Below are 23,512 nucleotides of genomic sequence, written 5' to 3'. Positions count from 1 at the left end.
TGGAAGGTCTTGAGTAGAGGGTGGTGCACTGGAATCAGGGAGGGTGACGTGGACCAGTAGGCTGAGCAGGAGAGATGTCGTCGACATGGTCTTGCTCACCATGAAGCATGATCTACCATTTTAGGAGAGACACCTAGAGCTCATCTCTATAGCTTTTCTGTCCTTAGAAATCTAGCCTCTGATACACCAGAGTGAGAATAGATCACAGAACCCTGAAAGAGCAGAGCCGGGGTGCCAGCATCTCAGTGTTGCCTGTTTAACCTGTTAGCCTGTTTATCCACTCACTCAGCCCTCAAAGAAACAGTGCCATTTCCACTATTCCACTGAGGCTCTATTTCTGACACTGGCTGGTTGGAAATTTAGAAGCTGGGTTGAGGCAAAGTCCATATTGTGAGCTCAAGCATTGCTTCCATCTCTGCCACCAAGGCCACTGTTATCATGGCTCCACTATAAATAAACAAAACGTGGTCAAGAGGAAAGGCAGGTTATCTGTGGGGCCGTTCCTCCAGTCCATCTGGTTGTGAAGTGACTTCTCATTGGTGGATGCTCTCTGGTGGGCGTTCAAATGATACACAAAGAGCTGTAGATTGTAAGCCCTCTCTGTGAGATTCACAGGATTTTTCTCCAGTCTTTCTTGTTACTGTTCTAGTCTTACCTCTTATAGAGGCCTCTGACCACTGGCAAAGCTTAGATTACTGCCCAGAACTTTGTACCACATGACACATTTCCTGTCTTTCAAGGTACACAACAGAGTTCTTCTTGAAGTTCTGGCAAATGGGATAATTTCCTTTCACAGTGAGCTTCATGGTTACCTCCGTGCAGAACTGTAATGAGGCACAGTCCCCTTTGCCTGGCACAAACACATCAAGCTTAAGTGAGGAAGGAACGTTCCTTATTAACTAGGAACATTCAGGTTAGATTGCTTTGTAAATGAGAAATAAACTGTCGTGCAGTTATTCCAGTAAATTCAGTGATACACTTTTTTGGTCAACTATTTATAGGGATTTTATTAATCTTTTATAATCTTACTATTGACTATATATGTATATAAACATATCTCTCAGTTTAAGTATTTATATTTTAATTTTTTTGTTTTATTTTGTTCTTAGTAGTATACTGAATAAGCTTAATTTTAGATATTTGGTCTTCATTCTTTAAAATGATTTTCACACTTAAAGAAAGATTCTTCTGGGATTTTGCATTAAAAAGAACATATTTATCCATGTTATATGTAGGAACTCTACTCTCAAAATGGTGTGAAAATTCTTTTTATTGCTTAATCCATGCATATGTATCTGTGAAGAGTCAGAGTTCAAAATTTTTCTGTTAAGGATAGCACTCATATTTGTATAGATTTAAATTTTTTTCTTTATCATACCTTGATTTTTTAGCAAGGTAAGCTGAGATGATACACCTTGTTAAGGGATGTATGGAATATAGGAATAGCAACAAACATTCTCACAGGTAAAAAAAAAAAAAGATGACTGTGAGGTGATAGATGTGTTAATTAACTTGGTTGCGGTAATCATTTCACAATGTGTACACACAAGAAATCATTCTGCTGTACATTTTAAATACATTACAGTTTCATGTGCCAATTATACCACAAAAGCTGAAAAAAATGTTTTACATTTAAAAAGAACTTATGTCCTAAAAATAGTTTCTGTGAGGCAACTTTAGAAATGAACTATTGATTATTTTTCAGAGTTGACATTTTAAAGTACTGAGTTAATTTCACCTTTTGTAATGTGACAGTTTTAAAATGTGGTCACACATTTTTTGGACACATCCCCTTCAAAACGTTGAGTCTGATTCCCTTCACCTTGACTGTGGTTCATCCTTGCTGACTCTCTCTTAATAAACACAATCAGGTGGAAGTAATGGGTAGGACTTAGGAGTCCAGGTTGGAAAAGGTAGAGCTCCCATCTCTTCCCGGTCAGACTCAGCATGTACAAATCTGACTGCCCTGAAGGCACCAGGCCAGAGATACCACTTGGGATCCGTGACCACACCCACCCACCAGATATACTAGCGAGACCTCAGGTGCTTTCAGCCTCTAACCTTGGACTACTCCAGCTGATGCCAAGTATAGCAGGGATGAGTTATCCCCACTTGCAGATTTATAAGCATATTTTAATATATCCTTGGTTTTTTTTTTTTTTTTTTTTTTTTGGCTAGGGGCTTGTTATATGGTGACTAATGACCAGAGCAGATAATTCATTAAAACCCTTGGTAACCTAACCAGTATGAAATGTTTGGCTATCTTATTAGACAAAAACAAGTTAAAAAAAGGATCTTCCAAACAGATTCAAAATTGTCTATAACATAGCATTGTCCCAATATCAGTTTCCTGGTGAATATAATTCACACGGATGGAAAGCAACTTGCAAAAACCTACAAATAATAAACTGCAGTTTTCCAAAGTGAGAAAAACCACATCTACTTACAATGGAGAAACAAATACATCAACATTAGGCCACAGAATGTTGTAGGTTGAAGAAAGCAAGTGTGTCTATAAATCTCAAAGGTAGTTAAGTGGTAGCACTAGGCTGGGAATTGCCTCTGCGGCTTCCAGGGAAAAAAGCTGCTGTCATTCGCTTTGGATGAGCTTCAGTGAGAGAACACATAACGAGGGGCAACTGCTGAGGAAGGGAATGCCAAAGGGGAGGGGCCTTTAAAATGGTTTTGATTTAATACAAGGCATGCACTATTAATAAAGAGGTTGAATGATACCTGTATGTTTTATAGGTTTATAAATTGGCTGTAGTAAAATATTTTACATCTTAGATCACTAGGTATTGTTTCAGCTTATTATGGGAGATATCTATCTAGAGTTGACTGAATTGTATTAATCTGAACCTAGTTTAATGATGCCTTAACGTTTTTATGGGGGAATTTAATGTTTGCAATATCCATGTTCCTTATTTGAAAGCGTGACTTATAGGTTTCTCATCTTCCTTAAATTATGAAATCCTTCAGCTAATAAAGGAAAATGATTATAGTTTGCAAAAAAGGCAAAGTCATTTAACAATCCATATAACTGTCTATTGTAGGACTTTGCATAATAATTGTAATTTAGCTATTAGGGAGTCTAAAGGCAGTTATCAGTCATACTCTACAATTCTGGGGGAATCAGGCAAAGCCCAAATTATTTAAAGTATTTTAAATTCCCAAGTCAAAAAAAAAAAAGACACTGTAAGTTGGGAATACACTGTATAGTGACAACATATAATTTCAAAGCAAAGAAGAGGTTCATTATAATTTTCAAATGTACAAACCACCAAACAGATTATTTTCCTTTCAGATTATTTTCTTTTGGCTAGAGAGATAATTTATTTTTAATAACGGAAATATTAATTCCTGTAAGGAGAGAATTTAGCAGATGAGAAGTGTCAGTTTTAATGTGTAAATTTTAGTAATCCTGGAACAACTAAGGCATAAAGAATTAAGAAAAAATAGAAAATTGAAGAAGAGTAAGAGATGGATTTATTTGCCATTATGCGTAAGTATGAACATTAGTTACCTCAGTTATTAGACCTTTTTATAAGACTGAATATTTAACAACTCGATTTTAGTTCAGTCAACTCAATTTTAAAAATGACTATTAAACTACTAGACACATAAAAATATTTTAAAACATATTAAACATTTTTTTCCAGATATAAATTTACTTTCAAGATAAGCTATTTAGGTTTGCAAAATTTGGAGTGATTTCTACATACAAACACATTTGGAGATGAATTTTGGGGGTTGAGTTGGAAGCAGAATGTTTAATTCATTTAAACAACAATATTAAAAAAAACACTTGGTTGACTTTTATCAGAAGATTTTGACACCTTCAGTAAAAGAAGTCTAAGTTTGACTCATATTGTTATTCTCCACAACAGGAGAGGATTTGGGCAAAATCTGCTCAAACGTAATTTAAAAATGATTGAATTTGATCATTCTAAATTACTATGCATTGTTTTCTTAACATCTTTTTTGATGATAAACATATTTGTTTGTAGACTAAAAGTAACACTCATGTGTGTGTTTGTATCAATAGATGTACTGTGTATCCATACTATGTATTTTTATATTGTCTCTCTCTAGTGATGTTCTTTTATTAAATATATTGGAACAAATTGAATTCATCTATAAAAAATATAAAACACCATAGCTTTAATGAATTTATTTTACCTTTCCAGAGCCACCAGTAAGTGATATTTATCACACAACTTTAAAACTGGACACATATTGGCATGCATTATTTAATCTGGGGACTTAATTGAGATTGACTAGTTAAGAGGACTGAATCTGCCTTTTTGCAATTTTCTGTTAAAATTCTATCTTTTAAGTTGAATCATGCCAGTTTATAATATCACTGAAGTTTCATATAACAAGAAGTCGTGTAACAAATTCTGTGTTTCACTAACTGAACTGAGAACTGAAATAAGAGAAGATCATAGCTATGTTGGTGCTACCTTGTGGCCTAAAAATGCACAGTTTGCCTATATTACCCTTAAGTCCTAGCTGCACACAAGCTTTGCATCACCAGAAAAGAGACTGTCTGTCCCTCCATGAGAATGATTCTCTGAAATGACCACATCCCTGATCTCCTATTACTCAGGACCCACTACCAACATCTATCTTTCTTTAAACACTTACCAGCTAGAGAAATTTTTAAAAAAAGCTTACAGTATCAAACTGTTTCTTAGTCTGTGTTGTACTCATTGATAAAGGCAAACACAGATAAGACAGAGATTTGGTTGTTGGAAATGTCAGAGGAGAGGTTCAAAGAGCTGTGGTTTAGAATTATTTGTGTACGGCATTTGTTTAAAATTGGAAAAACCACAGCAATTAGTGTCATGTTTTTCATTACATATCTTCTCTTCCTTGTAATGAGAAAATGGCCAATTTGGGAACCACCTCTCACCTCAGTAAAGCGCAGCCAAACTAAATAAATTCTTTTTTTTTTTTCTGTTTCTTTTTTTGGTGGGGGAGGGAGGTAACTAGGTTATTTGTTTATTTAGTTAATGGAGGTACTGGGGATTGACCCCAGGTCTCGTGCATGCTAAGCACTGTACTCTGCCACTGAGCTATACCCCCCCAATCAATTCTGATTATGCATAGGAATTATACCGAGATGGGCACAACAACCAGGCTTCAAGTATGAGATTTCGGAGAGCCCTTTCTGAAAACAATGATTGAGAAGGTGATGAAGATGATAAAGTAGGAGCACCATATGTTGGCAGACCAGACCACAGGACATCTTTCCTTATAGGGATCAAGAAACATAAAATAAACTGGCAAGTGCCCCTCATGATACACACACATTAATAATAATGGCTTTTGAAAATATAACTCAAGGTAAGAACACAGAAATATTCACCAGAAACAAGAAAGTATATATTCAAAAATCATTTTAAAATGAAAAATAAAGTCTAGAACAGACTTTAAAATCTGCATTTTAGGCAATGAAGAGTTGAACTGGCATTACAGAAAGCCAGTTAAATGGCGCTGATGTAAAATGAGAAGATTTTTAAGAATCCAAATCAAGACAAAGAAATGAGTATATTAAGAAGCATATCATAATATAAATAAATATTACAGGTATGAAGATTGAGATGTAACCTAAAATAATAATAATACATATTCCTGGAATATAAACGCAGAAGCCTAAAGTAGAAGCAACAATCCCTCTCTTCATAGTGCAAAGCGATAGAATTCTACATCTCAAATATAATTCAGTGTTTTCAGAAAAAAAAATTACATATTCTGGTCTCCTGGAACGAAAAAGCAGGGAAAAATTTAGCATGGCTTAACTTTCTTTGTAACTAAGTGATAAGAAGTGAGTTAAGAAAAGTGAAAAGTCTGAAGAATTTTGAGGGAAACTTTTGCAAAACTCTAGTTATAAAGACAAAAGTTCCGGTTGAAATACAAAGACAAAACAAAGATATTTTCAGATATGCAAATACTCTGAAAATATACTCAATTCATGTTGCTAAAAGATTATCAATGTTTTAATTCCAATAAACAGAGAATAATCAAAAGTAAAAGTTTAGGAACTAGAAGGCTATAATATAAAAGAAATTGTGATGAGTCTAATTATATGCATATGGTGATGCATGTGATATAATTTATCATCAGTGACCCTAAAGGACATGTCTATAAATCTAGGCTATGGCTAATCAGAAAAAAAGGTTTTGTTAAGGCAGAGAAAATTTAAAACAATATTATTTTCTAAAAATATTGTTAAGATAATTACGGTTTGTGGACTATATAATCACTTATTGAGGACATACTAGGTACATAGCACAAGCTAGATGGTTTAAATAAATATTATATAAATATATAAAGGTGCTCTGCAAAGGTGTTGTTACCGCATTTTGCATAACTTAGATAATTATATCATTTGCACACCTCAGCATAGACAAAAAGATTAATCTAGGTCAAAACCAGCTATTGCCTGAGCTGTTATTCAGAAATGAATGTGTCTATATTGCACTCTCCACCACACCATTCTCCCTCAATATCACTGAAAAATATACACACATTTAAAATCATATCTACAAGTGGCTTTTAATTTCATGAAGGAAATGCCTACATTTTGATAATAAATACAAAAGCAAGATATACAAGTATAGGTAAGTGTGATTTGGTTCATGTACAGCTGTATCTAGGAAAAATGATTGCAAAGGAATATGCCAGACAATTATTAGCCCTTGGATGACTCTCTCTGTGATTCCCAAATTTCTGGTAAATAAACATTAATTACTTTTGTAATCAAAGGGCAACTAAAGATATTTCATGTCTATGAATATTGAGCGAGTCTATTGGGCTGATTTGCAGAGTTAAAATTTTATATGGATTCTAAAACATCTCCTCCGTTTACCTCTGTTACTAATAGCTACAGATTTTTATGTTTCAACCTAAATCAAATCCCAAATCTAATTAATCACATTGATTAATTTTCTTTCTTAAAGATGGATTTCCTCTCTCTAATTTTCTACAAGACCAGGTGTTATAATTTGGAAAACAAAGGTTGTATACTTTTGTATTTTTGACTGAGGTAATTTACATACCATAAAATGACATGTTTTAAGTGCACAGTTCAATGAATTTTAACAAATGTATTCACCTGTGTAACTGCTGTCAGATCATGATATAGAACATTTCCATCATTCTGGAAACCTCCCTTGTGCCCCTTTGCAAGCAATCTGGAAATCAGTTTGCCATTTTTTCATAAACATAAATGTAACTTTATAAACAGCTGAAAGTACATGCAATCTTTAGGCAATGAACAGACCCTTGTGATATTACTTCAAGCTCCAAGAAAGTGGCGTCCTTGTGATTCATTGTCACAACCATTTACCCAGGGTCTTACCACATAGTTGGAGCCCATAATATACTTATTGACCAAAATATCTGATTGCATATTATATGGCACACACTGCTATTATTCTTTAGTGGTTAGTTGTATTATCACAGTCTTTTTATCACAGAAATACATGCTGTTAATAAGTAGAAACTATTCAAAAATAGAAATATAAAGAACAAAAATGCTGATAGTTCTCCTATACCATTCTCAAAGGATCACCCCCAGAGCATTCAGTATTATTAGTTTGGTGTGTTTCTTTCATTCTTATCTTTGCACTTACAAACATAAAATGTGTATGTTCTTTTAAAAAACAAATAAAACAATGAACGGTATCCGTAGTATGTTACAGGTCAGGCTTTGTCCTAAGCTTTGGAGATAGAGGAGAAAACAAAATATATTGAGTGCCAACCTTCATATAGCTTATATTTTAATGGGACAAGACAATGATAAAATGTAAATTATACAGGGTGTTAGATAATGTTGAGTGGCAAGGACCACAGAGAAAAGCAGCCAAGGACAGTCACGCCACACAACTGGGAGAAAGAGGGGTATTTTAAATGGAAGTTAGGTACAGACTTCTTGAGAAGATCTTTTGAGCAAAGATCTGAAGGCGATCAAGAGTAAACCATTCAAGAAAAAAAAATATTTTTTTCGAGTCTGAAGCCATGTGATTTACTCGGGCCTTGTGGGCTGCAGTGGGCAGGGGGAGCTACATGTGGCGGCTCTCAGAGGTGGCAGCGGTGAGGGTGAGCAGGGGCTGCAGGATGCCTGGGCTGGCACAGCTCTCCTCTGCACACAGACCCTGGGCAGGGAGCTGGGAGTCCAGGACATCTTGGACCAGCGACTTCACCACATCAGCCAAGCCTGCCTCCAGCTCCGCAGTGGCCAGGGTGCGACCACCATCAGCATCGTCTGGTCTTCAGTGACCAGGGTCCAGAGCTTGCACTGCGGTGGGCTGCAATTCTGCACCTGGTCATGGATCGCCATGTGTCTCTGTAGGTGGGCCTCCTGGGAGCACTTGGAGCAACACTCGGTGCAACTGAACTTCACCCCCCTGTGCGGTCCGACGTGCCCACGCAGCTGGTCCACGGCTTTGAAGTTTTTCCCACAGATCTGGCAGAAGTGGGTCCACCCTGGTGGCGTCCTCCTGGTGGCAGCTGGCCACGTCCTCTCAGCAGGGCCCCTTCTCGGTGCTGCCTGGAGGGCAGAACTCACAGCCGCACGCTCTTCACCGGTATGGGTGTCCCTGTGCTTATCCAGGCGGTCTTGGGTGCGGAAGGATGGTCTTGCCACAGAGGTGGCACTGGAAGGGCTTCCGGCCCCTGTGCGTGCTCAGGTGCACGTTGAGCTCGGCCATCTGGGGAAAGGCGTGGCTGCAGAGCTCCCGGACCGGCCCCGCCCTCCTGTCCTTGGGCTTCATGTGCATCTGCGGGCGTTTCCGCAGCGCACGGCCGAATGCCTTGCACGCGGCAGCGTCTCCCCACGGTGCTTAAACGCCTGGTGCAGCTGCAGCTCCCTGTGGGACGGAAGCATTTGGCACAGGTGGAACAGGCCTGGGGTCTGGGGGCTCCATGTAGCTTCTCCCTGTGGCTCTGGGTGAACTTCGTCATGAACTGCCGCGAGCAGCGGGAACGCTTGAAGGGCATCTCCTGCGCAAGGGCACCCGCAGCTCCATCCTCCGGCGGTAGGTCTCCTGGCACAGCCGGCACGCGAAGTCGTTCCCATTGGTTCAGACAATTCCGAGCTTCATGCTTGAAGACGTTTTCCTTTGGAAAGTAACACTTTACAAATTTGGGCAGTTGAAGGGTTTCTCCCCAGTGTGTTCCTGATGTATTTTTTAATGGAGGTACTGGGGACTGAACCTAGGACCTTGTGCATGCTAAGCGTGCACTCTAACACTGAACTATACCCTACCCACGTAACCCCCGAAGAATTTTCGATAATATTTGCTGAGAAAATTTTTGGAAGAAAAAGGAAGGGTCAGAGTGTCTGTCTTTCACCTCCGGCTTAAGTGCCTTGAAGTCAAAATACTCAATATGCCAAAGTGGCATATTTGGGGGTGACATTGTGTGATCTTCTTCAAATGGATATAGATATCATCTAGGATCGCAGGGCTGTGTGCACATTTTTGTGGTCAAGTGGAGTGAGGGAACAACACCTAGAATGAAGTAGTTCATGGTGATCAAAAAAAAAAAAAAATTCTCTACCTACGTGAGAACTGACCTGAAAGTCATGACAGGACAGCAATCAGGGGGACATAATGCATAAAGGGTGGTGTTTAATGCTTGGCCTCAGTAGCTGTGAAAAATGAGGAAATTTCAAAGTGTATGGAGGATCTGGTTAGAATTAACAAATAAATGTTTCTAATATACTACTTCTATCTCAGAATCTTGTGTTTACAGTTGTCTGACAAATATCTCACTATGCAAATTCCTAATCCTTTACCTAATTTTAGGATAAAGGATGTGTGTGCATGCATCTGAATTATGAAGACAGATTGAGTGAGTGCACTTTGCAAAGGCAGGCTCCATCTGACACACATATGGATGAGAAACCATCTCAGCAGTAGGCACCGGGGGCTATGTCTCTGGACTTTTTAATCCTCTTTTTTTTATTATTATTATGATGCTTGCTTTTGTTTCAAACATACTAAAATTGCTTGTGTTTTTATTTCTAAACATCTAATGTTGAAGTCATATTTCCCATTGCTCCTTTAAAACACAATTATAAAAGCCTTTCTGTATTACCATTCAATTTATTACATTTCAGTGATATTTTGTTACTTGTGTTATAGGAAACTAATAGGCCTCATGAACTGTATCTAAAATACACGTTGTACTGGTAGCATATTCCAACCTCTAAATGCCTTTCATGTCAGCATGAGAGATACGATCAGGCATTTGAAAGCTCAGGCCTATTTATAAAGATACCATCAAAACCTGCCTGATGTAGCTGACTTATGAATCAATTATCTGAACTACACCAAGTGATGTATCTATTCTGAAATTTAGAGTCATATATTTGAAGCTAAACTACAAACAGATAAACTATTCAACAGCCTATCATGATTCTTATCTTCATGTTTCTATCTGTCAAATGTGGGAAGGGGGAAAAAAAAGCAAAATCTTATTGATTTTACTGGGAAGAGTTTAAAAAAATAAATCACACAGATACAAATTCTCTCTCTCTAACAGACACACATGCGGGCGTGCACACATACACCCATATCTGGCTATAAAATTACTTACGACCAGAGGGAAAATGAACACACAGATCAAGAAGTAAAATTTTAATTTAAATAAAATTAAGAGCATCCAAGGGATTCCTCTTGTTGTAAATGGTGAAAAAAAATAAATAATATTAAATCTCACTTTTTTTCTTAAATGAAATGGCTGAGTATTTCAGTAAATAGAAATGCCACTGTTATTAACAGAAGTTACAAAACCGCTGGTGGCAAAGAGAAAACAAGTCTTGTTTTATCCCAGCTGTTGTTGAAGATAAGCTGAACCTGAGAGAGGTGTGTGTCCCTTGTGTTTAGGTGACAACTTCATAAGATATGTTCTATTTCAGGATCAACTCTTCATTTGTAAATATTCATCATCTCAGTTTTACTGCTTTGCCTGGTAGCGTTCAGATTTCAGGAACGTTTTATTCATGATGACCAAACTCGTACACTAGGGTAACAACGTATTAACGTAAGCTGAACAATGTAGTAACTTGTAACTACTCAGTGAGTTAGCTTCTCAATAGGAAAACCTGTGTTCGAGGCCAAATTAATACCAGAAGTTTGCTTTTCTGCATAGAATTAAAATCAAAGACACTCTGCATTTTACTGCTTCCTCAAAGAACAGTGACTCAAAGATGAGTTAAAAAAACAAGGCAGTTAAGCAAAAAAAAAAAAAAAAAAAATGCAGAAAAAAAGCCTTTGGGGTTTAATACAACACAAACCAAGGTTTCTGCAGTCCTGTTCCCTCTGTTGGAATCTCCTGGGGGGGGGGGGAGCGGGTGTGGAGGAGGTAAAGTGGGATTTAAAGTGCGGAGTCCTGAGCCCCACGTTGGATTAACGAAGTGAAAATCTGTGGGCATATGCTAAGAAGCACTTTGGATAGACTTTTTAGTACTTCTTGGCACACTCAAGCTTGTAAACCGTTTTGTTCAAGAAGGATTCAAGAAACGAAGCCGGTGTGACAAGCAGGAGACAGATCAAGAATGGCTTAGGCGTGGTGATGAGGGCTCTGGGGTTAACTAACGCTGAACGTAACAGGTAGCCATTGGGCATGGGAGCAACGTGTGCATGTTTGCGTTTTTAAAATATTATTCTACTTGCAATGTAAAAAAAAAGGGCAAAGTGAAGGAAAGAGTGGAATCAGGGGAACCAGAGTTAGAGGGTAGTTGCCGTGACCTAGTCGTGAAATGGTAGGGAAAACAATTACTTTTGGAAAGATGCTGTAATATCTTCATTTTTAGAGAAGCATCATGGAATCATGTGAGGATTCTGTAGCGCCCTGTATCGATGTGCTGTCCAGGAATTATCTCGTAGGTATACACCTCTGGGAAGATTTGTATACGTGACTGAGCTCATCTATGATTATTTATTTTTGCAAACATGTATTTCAGAGAATGGCATTTTTATGATCCTGGTTTCAAATTGTGGGTTAAACCTTATTTCGGTTTGGTAACCTGATGTGAACTTGGCGATATCATTTTCTTAGAATTAATGAAGACAAATTCTCAGCATCACTTAACATCTCTTATGTTAAGAGTAACCTCAGTGCCTAATAATGCCGCTCAATTTCCCTTTCTTCCATAAACATTCCCAGCATACTCTAGCCAAGTAAGTTCCTTTCACGCTTCTCATTCCCTGTAGTATTAAGGGTCAGTTCTTTCCTTCTTACCACTTGGACTGTTTTACAGCTGTCTCTTAATACATGAAATATTTCTAGTTCATTATGCTGCTTTTATCTTATTGTGGATATATTTAGATTTTATAAACATAGGTATGGAAAAATTAATCTTTGATAGATGTATTTTTATCCATAATAATACTGTGAAACCATAGTGGTGGAGGACATTTACAGGCATAGCCTAAGAAAATAGTAAGTACTCAAAACTCATTTATTGAAGAGAATAGAATTTCAGAATTATTCAAGTAGAGAACAGTATTTGTATAAAGTAGATACAGAAAATTTAAGTTGACACTGATAACCTAGCCCGGTGATAGAAAATGCCCATCTTGTAAAACAGTACTTGAATTAAAATACCTCACCCTATTCACTGCATTTATTAGTGTTATTTTGGGGGGATTTTCAAAATAGACTGTACCATCTTGGGTAATTGAGTATCCCTTAGTGAAGGGTTAGATAAATTGACCATATATTTACAGAAGCTTTGGGAGTTGCCATGGAAATATACTTTAGTTGTCAAAACATCTCACAATGTAACTGTAACAAATTCTTCTAATTTAAAATTTATTGTATCCTTAGAAATAGTGAAAAATACAACAAAAGACACTATTAATAGGTCTACCTTTGCATATGTTTAAGCTGGTAGAATTGAGATACAATTTCTTTCAGTAAATCTTATCTGTAGAAGATGATGATACAGTTGACCCTTGGACAATGTTAAGGGTTAGAGGTGCCAACCCCTTGTGAATTCAAATATCCACATGTAACTTTACCTTTGGCTCTCCATTTCCAAGGTTCCCCATCCATGGATTTAACCAATCATGGATCATATAATACTGTAGTATGTATTTATTGAAAAGACCTGTGTATGAGAGGACCTGCTCAGTTCAAACCCGTGTTGTTCAGTGGTCAACTGTATTTGAATATTTGACTGTATTAGTCACAAAACTCTATCACTATAGTATTGTCAATAAAATCATTTAAATATATAAACATGGAAAAAATGAAACATGATTTCTAAGCCTTTACCTGGTTAGATTATCATGTGACATCACAGTTTTACTATAAACCCAATGATGTTTTATATCCTGTGCTATATATCATAAGAACCGTTAATTATTAATTCTAATAAAACGTCATAACTAGTGAAGTGCAGATGTTAAATAATTTCTTTCATGGTTAAAGCTTTACAATTAACAAGCCAGACACTGATTCAAGTCATTATCAATTTCTCTGTGATTATTACAGCTCTCATAATAATCTGCACTTGATTAACATAGATTAGGCAGCACTTTATTTATTCATATTTTTTAAGGTTTTATTTATTTTTTAGTGGAGGTACTGGGGGCTGAACCCAAGACCTCATGCATCTAAAGCACACCTTCTACCCCTGAGCTATACCCTCCCTCCGACAGCACTTTAAAAAGCAGCATCGTTAGCTTTGGTTTCACAAAAAGATGAGAAGAAACCACACTTCTAATTTCATGGAGTCTCAAAGTTGCAAACTAGCAGAAAATCTCTCAGACAAAATACATAAACAAATAATACTTATAAATTTGAATATGACTTTTTCTTTATTTGAAAACTATCTTTGGAAGCTTGCATTCGTTCATTTTTTTTTTTTTTTTACAATTGTCTGTTTTTCATTTAGATTTCAAAATTAAAGAGTAGCACCTAGGAACTCAGGCAGTTACACAGCAGACTTACTTAACTAGTTATGATTCGTGTTTATTATCCATGAGATATACATACAAGAAACAAAAATAATCTCAGAAGGGAAGTCCAAGATGTAACAGGAATGCATCCGATTTATTATAAGTGTAGTTGAATCTAGACAAATAATGACAGTGTGAAACAGTAACAATGTCAATGGAATAGATAAAAGTTCAAAACAGAACTAAAATGCTAGAAAAGAGTATGACTTTTTGGGAAGAAGATTAAAGAAAATAATTAACTTCTTACATTGTAAAATTGCAAATACATCTATAATTTCTACTGTAGGAACGTTCAGCTCCGATTGAGATAGAGTAGTTATCAGCAGATGAGTATTCCCATCTAGTATAGATAAACATAAATGAAATACATACAATAAAATAAATAAAATTAAAACGCATAAAACATAGTTAAAACACAGGGGAAAAAACTGTTTGAAGGAAATGGAGGGTTGCTGGGGTCAAAAGAACGAGAGAAAATTCTGGGAGAAAAAGCTTAGAGATAAAATGTGGCTTCTGCAACACTTAAACCCGGGGGCATTTGCTAAACCCAGGTATTTGAAGAAGCTGGAAGTTCATTACAAAGTCCAAGAGAAGGTTACTGAGAAAGGATGGAGAAAACCAAAGACTTATGGGTATAAATTTAGAGAAACAAGTAGATTGCTAATTTTCCTTCAGGATGCTTGCCGAATGTTGCGGCTGCATGGAGTGCAAGGCTAAGAATGGCAGGAAAACTTAAGATCTCAAAGTAAAAGACGTAGGTTGTGAGACTTCATAAACAAAAATCAAATATATGCTGCTCACAAGTGATCTTTATTGAACCTAAGACCACAGAGTGGCTGAAATAAGGAGGCAGAAAACAAAAAGTCATGAAAACAGTAATGAGAAGTAAACCACACAGTGGACAAAGTAGACTTAAGAAGGATTAGTAGAGCTAAAAAGGGACTTTGCATAACAATAAAACGGTCAACGCCCTAAGTCTGCATATATTGGTAACATAATTTCAAAACATAAAGAATAAAAACTGCCAGAAATAATGAAAAGACAAATGTACAGTCAAAATGGAAGACTCAAAAAAGCAAACACAAAGTGAGAAAATAAATAGTAGACTTGAACAACATTAAGAAATTTAACTTGTTAGGCAAATATTGGGCAGTGCCTCCTCCACAGATGGTATGTGGCTTCTTTTTAAGAGCATATGTAGTACTTCCCCAAATCAACTACATGCTGTGTCACAAAAATGAAAAGAATTTAACTCATGTAGGGCATAGTCTCTGATTATAGTAAAAATTTATTAAAGACATAATCAAAAAATTCTCCATGGCTCAGAAATGAAGCAGAATACCTGCAAATAACCTAAAGGTCAAATACAGAAATATAATGGAAATTATATCTCTTTTCTGGCCAGCAGAGCCTCTCCTCATTTCTCTGAGAAAATAACGTCTTAATATGGGGAGGGCAACACAATTTTTGTAATCAAATCATAATCCAAGTTTAGGTCTGAAACTCATTTATTCCTCAAGATGGCTAATGCTGTTGCGAATTTCAAGCTATTTGATATTAGCCTCAATACTGGGGCTGGAAACATGGGTTAACATTTTCTTTTGCCAGTGCCCACAACAAACCTCATTCCTTTTTCTTTCTCAATGGAATATCCTAGCAGCATATACTAGAAAGCAAATTTAAAATATCTCCATACATTTACACACACATATACATGTGTATGTTCAGCAGCCAAAAATATTTTCATCTGTGTTCTAACTGTAAATAATTTATGCTTTAATGCAATAATGGCAGCCACTAAATGTAGTTCAAAGGGGAAGATGTCACTTTTTTTTATCTTTTGGAATAATGTGAAAAATATTGGACTTTCAAAAATGTCATGAATAATGCTCTATGCTTTAATCAAAACACATATTTTGACAGGTTTTTAGGCTACTATATTAAATTTAGTTAAATATTCTAAGGATGCATAAGTTTAGTGATAATGAAATAATTTTTATCTCCTTAAGTTTCTTCTTAAGGACACTGAGAGCTAATCATATAATAAATCTATTTTACCAGTCTTATTCAGTTTCTTGGCTTTTTTCACATTTCATTAAATTTCTCTGTGTATTTCAAGAATACATACAATAGCTATTAATATGTTATCACATGAGTGAATTAAATGTTATATTCAGAAATATGCCAAATTTTATTTCTAAAGTAATTTTCTTTTTATGTTTTACATAATTACTCTTAAAAGTAAATTTGACAAATGCAAAACTTTGTCACATTTTCTATAATAAATTAAGATTAGCACGCCTATTTATGTGTAATTAAATTATATTGAGGATATATGATTTCTAAATATTAGTAGAGCATTCAGGGTAGACAATAGAATAATTTGATGCCATGTTACAAAGAGTAATCCTGTATAGCTTCCATACTACCTTGCTCATAACAAATGTTTCTTGAAAAAAATAAAGTGGAAATTGCCTTCAGAGAAGTTTCTAGTATTCAACACTATTTGTGTGTGGCAAGAAAATGCTCATAAAAATTATAATACAACTGAGCTAAAAAATAAATGTATTTATTCATACAGGAAGGGTTAAACAGAACTGTAAAAATGGCAGGTTGGCACTTTAGGAGATTTTTCTTATGACAAGGTGACAAGTGGATTGAAGATATAAATTATTGAACTAAAATGCCCTTCAGTAACAATATTTGTTTTATTTGTATAGATTATAATAAATTTCTGCCTACAGAAAGGCATTAAAAGTGCTCAATGTTATGTTTATGGATTGGAAGACAACGTGGTAAAGATGTCAATTCTCTTACAGTGATTTATAGACTAAAAATTTCTGTTGAAATCTCAGCAAGAATGTTTTGTAGACACAGGTAAGTTTGTGTAAATTTGTATTGTAAGAGAGACTCTGGAAGAGCCAGAACAATTTTGAAAAAGAGGAATAAAGTGAAAAGAATCACCCTGTCTCAAGTTGTCTTACTAATTAGCTGCAGTAATCAAGATGGTGTGGTCTTGGCCTAGGGAGAGATGCAATGGGACCTCACACATTCAGCCCTTGGTACCTGTGCGTTCTGCATCCACAGACATGGAGGGACCACTGGACTAGACAATTTATAAAAGGGACTTGACTGTCTAAGGATTTTGACGTATGAGGGCTGTGGGGGGTTTTCCTGGAACAAGTCCCCCACCAGCACCGAAGGACTACTGACTGCAGAGAGCTCAGGCCCAAAATATGCTCAATTGATTTTTGACAAAGATGCAAAAGATAATTCAACAGAGGACAAGTGAACTCATAGTATTTGTCTTTTTGTGATGAGCTTATTTCACTTAACATAATATCCTCGGGGTTCCTCTATGTTGGAGCATCTGGCAGGATTTTCTTCTTCTTTTATTAAGGCTGAATAATACCTGGTAATGAGTAGAGACCATGTTTTCTTTATGCATTCATCTGGCAGTGGACATTTAGGTGCCTACCACTTCGTGGCTATTGTGAACACTGCTACAAGGGACATCGATGTGCTCACAGTCATTTCTGAGTTTTTACTTTGTCTGCAAGTTTCCATTGCTCTTCTCCTCCTCCATCCTTGCATATTGTTTTTTTCCAGTTCTGAATATATTTCTCTACCTCACAGGCTTTGCTTATAATAACCATTCTTAAACTGATCATTAATTAGTCTGATTTCATGAGATGACATCATGAAGTGTCGAAGTTTGGTGGCAGGTTTATTACCCTCGTGTATCAGTTATGATTGTTTCAGTAGCAAGATGCAGACAAATGCATCTCACACTGGGAACGGTTCACATGAAAAACCAAGGAGCAGAGACTCATGAATGAGGCTTTTGTTGTGCATCTCAGCTTTGCTCTCTATTTTGCACTGGCTTCATTTTAATGGTAGCAAGATGACTCCTGTCAATGCAGGGGCTAAAGGCTTCCTCCTTCACAGAGAAAGAAATGACTTCTCTCCTTTATCAACAACAAATCTTGACTTTTCCTTTGACTGGCTTGAAGCAGAACAGATGCTTATGGCTAAAGCGACCATTCCTGCACCCCTCACTGCAGCGTAGGGGCTTTGGCATACATCCAATAACAGCCTAGCCAGGGGACACCCTCTGGAAATTCAGAGCCTTATTCAGAAGACATAAAGGGGAAATGCATGTTGAGAAGCATCCAAGAACAATCTCTCTGCTTGGATTTTTCTCTTCCAAGAGTAGCTTCCGATGTTCTGTTGTCATCTGTTACGTCAGTACTCGTTATGTCCTTTCTGAGTTTTCTACTGGTCCCTGCACATCACGTTTTTACTTCAGGTCACAGTTCTTCAGGAACTACGTACGCAGAATGCTCCAACATTATACAGGATAGAAACACCTTGAGTGTAACTGCAACATATCATACTTCCTTTTTGCTATCAGTCACTGTAACCAAGCACTGAGTCAGTCAACAGACTCAATAACATTGCCTTGACTTGGGCCATTTCTGATACTTCCCAAGAGCATCTTTACAGAAGAGTGAGGATTTTCTGCCTCTCCTGGGTTCCAAACTCAGGTGCATAACTCACCCTTGTTTATCTCGGAAGGGAACACAGGAGGTTTGCATACACTTCAGAAAAGTGAATGATACTCAGGTGTGAAAATTAAACTCCAAAATTTCTGGATTATACTCGCATCTGTGTTCACTCACACTACCTTGTACTAAATACAAAATAATGAACATGTGTTAGTGTTATTATTCTCGTTTGATAGATCAAGATACTGAGGCTCAGAATGAGTACACTTGTTCTAAGGGGGACAGAAAAATCACTTAATTTATGTGGCAAGATGTGAAGCAGCAATTAGAACTTAAGTCTTTCGGATTTCCAAATCCACTTGTTGACTGTTGTAGAGGAACTTCCCTCTGGGCTGTCTTTTTTATCAAGTTCCATCAGTGTAATTTTATTTATAGTAAATTGTTGTCTTACTTGAGCCTTACTAGATACCATTTGGGAAGGTATTTCTTTACTTTGGATGCTGAAAAGTTCCAGATTGTACGGGCACTGGACATTCTCATTATCAACTATTTTGTCAGGCTGTCTGAGTATGTCAATGGAACAAATCAGAAACTAGTTTTAAAAATATTATTGTGGGGGACGTGTCTTAACTAGCCATTGGAATCCTTCAGTGGGCTAAATTGTATGGTAACCATCAATCACTAGAATACAATCAATTGAAGAATTTTACTAATAAAAATTTGAAGTTAATATTCTTAACTAGCATTTGAAGCTGGAAAAATGAATTCCTGGTCTCTAGTCACAGTCCCCAACTCTGACATGTTAATGCAATGCCTTTATTCATGAGGGAACAGAATCCAGATGCGACATTCTCGCAACATGAATTGCTCTCCTTGGGCACAGTTTTAATACCACACTTCATAAGAAAGGCTAATTTTCCTGTTGGGAAGTTAGGAGACATTTTGGACAAATTTTCTATGGAATAGAAATAGATTTTTATATGGTTTTGTTTGTGCCAATTTTGTGTATGATGATTTTTGTCTGTGCATGAATGTGTGGGTGAGCCTCTATTTTTGTGTCTATGTCAGCATTTTACTGTTTCATACATACTGTGTCTCTGATCATTTCAAACCTTAATTTGCCATTTCTTATACTCAGGAAGCCAAGACGATCAGACACATTTTGCACTTAGCAAAAGTCTTTTCCTTATTTGCCGATTGGGTTCTGTATCACTCCCGTAGCTTCAGTGGCTTCATCTCATTCAATTACTTGTTTTCCAATTTAAGACAACAACAGATAATTAGAAGAATATTTAGGATAGAATGTGTTGGTCTCTTCCAAATTGGATCTCATCTTACACACATACACCCCAGTACATACTGGGAAAAACATATGCTCAATGAACAAGATTTAACTTTAACTAAGGAGACTATTAATGAGATGCTCTGAAATATGCACTTAATCTAAATACCCGTAAAGCAGTTTTTCTGTATATATGTGTAGATTCTTTGCCTTTTGGACTGTGTTTTCTAAGAGGCATTTTAAATCATTCAAAATGTTTCTATTTAACAACTTCACTAAATCAAAATACAGCTGAGAATCAGAAGTACCATGAAGAGATCTTTCAAATATCTATTAAAAAGTTGCAAAATCATGAACAGAAGAGTGTGCCTTCCCACTGAAGCCCATTCTTTAGATGACCTCAGTATTGCCAAGTGGCTGCCATTACTTGGAAGGACTGAGTTTTAAGGGAGCAAAATTTGCCACCCCAAATGGTATCTCTTTGGCGTGATAATTAATTTAGGCTGGTTTTAAAAATATTGTATTTGTTCATCATTTAATTATTAGTAGTATTTTATTTTGGTGGGGGTGGGAGGGGTAATTAGGTTTAATTTAATTTTAGAGGAGGTACTGGGGATTGAACCCAGGACCTCACACATTCTAAGCATGCACTCTACCACTTGAGCTAACCCTCCCCACATTAGGCTGATTATTTTTAAGGCCCAAAGACTCAGGAAGAAACTGACTTATCCTGTAACTGCCTCAAAGAATGTAGGTGGAGGACCTGTTCCAGGAAGGGCGCGTCATCATAGATCACTGGAGTACGAACGAGCTGCACGGAGTGGAGAAACCTAGCGAAGTGGGCTTGTTAAGGTTCCTCTTTGTGGGCTTATGCCTCTAACAGAGCACCGTGATCTGTAGGGTTAATATTCCCTGTGATCAGACCTTACTTACTAGAACATTCCAGATTATTTGTTTAAAAATTTTTTTAAATGTCAGAATTTTGCTGCTTCTCTGCTCCCATTAAAATGTGAAAAGTGATTCTTTTTTTTGAAGTAGTAGCTGTATAAGAATTTGAAGAACTTGGAAAACAAGCTATTTTCTATCGTCTTACACTTAACAGGGATATAGCACATTTCAATATTTCTAATTAAACTGACAGAATTGGTGATGATAACATCTGTTTTTTTGTAATAAAACCTATTGATGTGGCTGACCTGAATGTTTCTTATCTGTAAAAAGACAACAAACAAAGATAAGCAAAGTTAAAAAGGAGGAAAATGGGACTAAAATCACCACCAAATAGCTAATTCTGTAACTCCAATATTGATTATCTCCTAGCAATTTTTTTAAGGAACCTTTATTCAATAGGAATTTTTCAGGGTGTTTAAGAGATATTTGAACATAGATATAGATATAGATATAAAGTGCTATAAAGATTCCTTTTTCCCTCAAAAATATATTCAGGTAAAAATTTATTCTCTTTAATAGAATTGAACTTTTGACTTATAATTAAATGAAAATTTTAAACCATTCACACTCATTAGAAATCTCTAAAATTTTGTTTTTGGTTTGCTAGTAAAATAAAAATAAAATGCCTCCGTGGGTGGCTAGATAACACTGTCAACCTTACCTACAATGAGAACAAAGAAGTTACCTTGTGTCCAACCCTTAAAACGTGACCAGTGAAAGTACACTAGCAGAAATAAATCGGGCTATAATGAAAAAATATAGTTTTGCAATGTTTGAAATTACAGGAGATTTTTGCAATACAGAAACAAAACTTTCTCAGAGAGCAGTCTTATCTCCAAGCAGGGGACGGAATCCATAATCGTCATCAAGTTCTGCAGTTTGACCCTAAGATGGAGGCAGTGTCACCAGATGCATCCACACAAAAATAAAACACATGGAGAGCTGGTCCCTCTAAACAGCCCAGAAGTAAATTAAGCATGAACAATATAATGCTACTTAACTTGTAATTGTGACAACCAGAACCAAAAATTACATCCAGGCTGGGCAAGCAGCATGTGCTCTTCTTTCTTTCTGTAATTATGTTGTTTGTATTTTCTCATTTTTTAAATCTTCTTTTCTGGCTAAAAGAAGTAGTCCATTTAGTATTCGTATTCTTTTTATTTCTAGAAGTTCTGCGTTGTGTTTGTTTTCCACAGTGTTTAATTTGGACACAATGTTGTCTTATCTTTTGACCTTTTGGATGGATTCTTCCAAGCAAAACAGTGTTTGGGATGAATAATTTATGCAAATAGTATGTATGGGAGGTCTGCCACTAGGGGGAGAGAGAATACAGTTTTGTGAGCGCTGGTGCAAGAAAGAAAAGACCTAACACGTAATGAGAATCTGCTCTCTGTGGATCTTGAGGCTTGGCTTTTTTTTTTTTTTTTTTTTTTTTTTTGGTAGGGAGTGGATATTACATGCAGTTATGTAATTCTTACAATAGCTTTTAAGATAGCATTTCTATATTTAAGGATACATAGCCTTTCTGACGCTCACAGATGCTGGGACGGGTCCCAGGGGATGGAATTAGAAAGCATTGGAGCCTGAATTTCAACCCAGGCTTGTATCCTTGCTCCCCAGTAGTGGCTGCTGATGGGTTCTGGTAGTGGTAAGGAGCGGTGGAGAAAAATTATGATAACTCTGGAAAAAAAAGGTTTTGTTCTCCCCACCGCTTTCTGACACTCCCTTTCCCACCGACACTCGGACGCAGACACACAACGATCAAAGAGTCTCAGCGTGAAACAGACTAGAAATTGCCAGAGAAGGGACGCGGACTCCAAGGCAAGGCTGACGGGTCAGAGGTCTTCTATGCAGGTCTCTCACCTCCTGCTGGAAACAGCATAATCGCTGAGAGTCAGAGTGGAGAGGAGCAGGGGTGGCGATGAAGACACTGTCTCTTCTGCCATTGTGCCATTGAGGAATGTAAAGTTTTGTTTTTGTTTTTGTTTTTTAAAAATCTTTGAGGGTCTAGATGCATTTAGGGTCCATTACCCCACACATTTTTTATGTCTGTTGTATGATTGTCTGTAATCTTGCTTTAACAATGCCTATACATGTGTAGTTTCAGGCTGTTCAAAATGGCATCTTTTCCTAGTTTTCTGGGTGGAACTCAACATTCAGAAAGCTTGGATATCAAATAGTGTGTTATCATCTACTAACAAGGCTTACATGGATAAAGGTCATTTTGACAGAGAAATGCCCTAAAAATTTCTGCTTTAGCATACCAAAGAGTTTTTCTTCTAGTCTTAATGAATGACAGATATAAGGATATGTCTGACACCTCGTGTTTGACGTACGATGACTGCCTCAGTTGCTAACTTATTTTTCCCTACATTGTACTGTGCTGGTCTACAAGGACTTTTCTAGCTATTGATTATAACCAGAATTATTTTTATTATGCATAAATTACCAAAAAAAAAAAAAGGAACTAATTCGAGTGTCCTTTCTTTAGAGTTCAGAAGCAGCCTGACACTTACATGAGCTGCCTGGAAATTCAACTAATGAATAATAAAAAAAAAAAATTCTGATCTCTTGTTTTTATATACTAAAAGCAAAACGTCTGCTTTCAGGAAATACATATGTGACATTATTATTACAGAGCACTATAGAGGTACATGCTAAAAAAATATCTGTAGCGTTTATCATACAATCCTCTTCTTAACTTCTGTAAGGATAGTGCTTAATTAAATACAGAAAAAATAATGTTCTGCTTATTATCTTGTTGTCTTTCCAGACATCTGGAATGTGCAAAT

At 36.6% G+C, this 23,512-nt stretch overlaps 1 pseudogene; it reads right to left on the bottom strand.

Moving 5' to 3' along the window:
* Positions 1-7,768: 7,768 nt before the first annotated feature.
* LOC105062344 (uncharacterized) lies at positions 7,769-22,666 on the bottom strand (annotated as a pseudogene).
* Between the last annotated feature and the right edge of the window lie 846 nt (positions 22,667-23,512).

The sequence above is a fragment of the Camelus bactrianus genome, chromosome 34 (genome assembly GCF_048773025.1).
Source record: "Camelus bactrianus isolate YW-2024 breed Bactrian camel chromosome 34, ASM4877302v1, whole genome shotgun sequence".
NCBI lineage: Eukaryota > Metazoa > Chordata > Mammalia > Artiodactyla > Camelidae > Camelus > Camelus bactrianus.
This window is presented reverse-complemented; position numbering and strand designations above follow the sequence as displayed.